This window comes from Helianthus annuus, chromosome 17, assembly GCF_002127325.2.
Source record: "Helianthus annuus cultivar XRQ/B chromosome 17, HanXRQr2.0-SUNRISE, whole genome shotgun sequence".
NCBI lineage: Eukaryota > Viridiplantae > Streptophyta > Magnoliopsida > Asterales > Asteraceae > Helianthus > Helianthus annuus.
Genome location: NC_035449.2, coordinates 39,374,661 through 39,377,281, shown reverse-complemented (window position 1 = coordinate 39,377,281; position 2,621 = coordinate 39,374,661). Strand labels below are relative to the sequence as shown.

General features: G+C 35.4%; 1 long non-coding RNA gene across 1 annotated transcript; it reads right to left on the bottom strand.

Moving 5' to 3' along the window:
• Positions 1-263: 263 nt before the first annotated feature.
• LOC118489252 lies at positions 264-1,984 on the bottom strand. Its single transcript, XR_004886916.1, has 4 exons — positions 1,535-1,984; positions 1,253-1,339; positions 955-1,011; positions 264-575 (listed from the first exon to the last, which is right to left on the bottom strand). It is a non-coding gene; the product is annotated as an uncharacterized LOC118489252 (long non-coding RNA).
• Between the last annotated feature and the right edge of the window lie 637 nt (positions 1,985-2,621).

Sequence of the window (2,621 nt, the reverse complement as noted above, 5' to 3'; positions counted from 1 at the left end):
ACCATGGGCAACTCAACCAAAAAAGTTAGTAAAAAGAGTGTAGATTTCTTAGCCACAATATACGCTACAAAATAAGTGAAGAGTCTAATATCGAAATTCCCTTTGTAAATTGGAATTAGTGAAAATTTGTTACCGTCACCCGTGTTCAACCCGATACAAAAGTCATGCCCGTCTTTAGTTTTGGAATCAAATGCATGACACACAGGGTTTGAGTTACCAAAACTAATCGAGTTTATTGGATGCTGGAAGTAATATATTCTCTAGGTCAAAATCTAATCAATAATTAATTAGCATTCGAATTTCAAAACTTGAAAGTATCGCAATTACCTTTTCTTCGGAATTGAGTTCTTTAATATACAAAGTATCTCCTACATTGAATATCAAATAAGTGCCTTTACCATCCGAAGTATTCGAACCAACGGTCGAACTGCTACCATTACTTAACCCTCCCACATGGCCACTCTTACTTGCACCACCGTTTGTTTTACTACCGGTTCCGTTTCCTCCGACGAATCCAAGCATTCGACTGCCATTGCCACTGCTTCCTAAGAATTTTGATGTCACATTTTTTTAATCTGAACCAATAACACAAACTTTATTAATTATATTTAGGGTCTCATTTCAATTTTATTATTGTTAATTTGGGCTAGTTTTATCATTCGGGCATAACTATTCTACAAATTTTCGGGTTGAAATTGAAAAATGTTTGGGCTTATAAAAAATGGGATTTTAGTAAATATCAAGTATCCTATTTTTTGGTTGGTATCCTCATATTTTTTAGGGGTATCCTTTATATAAAACCGGAAAAAAAATACGAATACGGGCTACGGCTCATGATACTATGGTTCCGCCTCTTGCTATGGCTTCCTTATAACTTCTATGAATCTATATGAACAGTAGTTTTACTATTTAATGAATAACATGGTGTAACAGATGAGTATAAAGCAACTAAACCTGGAAGACGAAGATTCAAAGCTGTTGTTGCATTTGTTAACCAAAACTAAAAGGCATCTGCAAGATACCATAAATTTTGTAGAAGTACAATGTATCCTCATAGAGACTATACAAAAGTAGTACAATCTCTTTTACAAACAACAATAATGGTTAAATTTACATGAGCTTGTTTTCAACAAACAACAATAGCAATTAAATTCCCAGTATCATGCAACAACCTTAGAATATAGCCTTAGTTTTTACTTGTTTATAAACCATAGTTTATCATCAAAATATTATCAAGTGATACAATGGTTACCTTCTGGTGGTTAAATCCTTTGAAAATCAAACTTGTGCCCCTGCTTACCACTTGTAACCTACTACTTCATCCTTAACCTGTAATTAACTGTTCATGAAAAGTTCGATTTTGTAGTCAGTATAAGTATATATACCAACTAACATCTACTAAATCACATCCAATCCACAAATGAAACAAAATACCCACATCAATTTCCCAGAAAAATGAAAACCAGATCATTGAAAACCCTCAGACCGTTCAATAAAAACCCTTGACGCACGGGGAAAAACACAAACCACGTACCTGGTCTCTGAAAATTGAGACGGCGAAGGTGAGTCTGTAAGTCATAATCGAAACCCTGTACACCGGAAAACCAAAGTCGATTCCACTCTCTCTCTTCCTCTCGCATCTTCATCTCTTTCAATAAGTTTACAAAACCAAAAGCCTGATGTACAATAAATCAGTGTCCAACCCTCAAAATACCTTCTTGCCGCTGCCACTGTGGAAGTTGAACCTTTGATGGTGGTGCTGCGACGGTGGTGGTGGTGGTGGAAACGGCGGCTTCGTTATTGATCATGGTAGCGTTGACTGATGATGATCGGAAGGAGAACGGTCATGGCAATGAACAGATCCATCGCCGCCGTGCTCCGCCGGCAGCTCCGCCTCCCTCTCTCGTGATCTTTGTCTATATCTCAATCCCACATGTGTAAGGCAGATGTAAACGCAGGAAAAGTGGAGGATGAAAGTTTTTTTATTTTTTTGAAACACTCCCCAAGCACAATGTACAAGTGATGATGCACTAAAAAGTTGCTTATTTATAGGTTATAATAGGCCTTTAAATTTTATGATATATTATTATACCTTTTATTTTACCATTAATACATGTAACAATATGTAATTTCGGTGATAAGATGTTTGGTAAAAAAAAAATTAAATTATAGTGTTTTTAATGTACAACCCCGTGTAATACACGGGTTTCTAACCTAGTATTTAAAATATTTGATAACAATGGGACTTGTATAACATTATATCTAGGAGTGAGATTATATAAGGTAATTTTGTAAGTGATTTGTTTTTGCTTTCAAATTGCCTTAGACCATGTGTAGTAGGGCGTTTTTTTTTTTTAATTTCAAAAAAAAAAAAAAACGCTCAAAAACGCCTACCCCACCATTACATGGGGCGTTATTTGAGAATTTTTTTGAAAAAAAATTGAACCAGCGTTATAAATAAAACGCTCAAGAAAGAAGTGGTCAACTTTGACTGACCAATGAGAAGAGGCATAAGTGGGCTGACACGTATGACCAAACAAAGTTTCTCTTTTTTTTTAAACCTTTTTAATAATTGGAAGGGGCATTATTTCCATTACGCCATTTTTGCAATAACGCCCCAT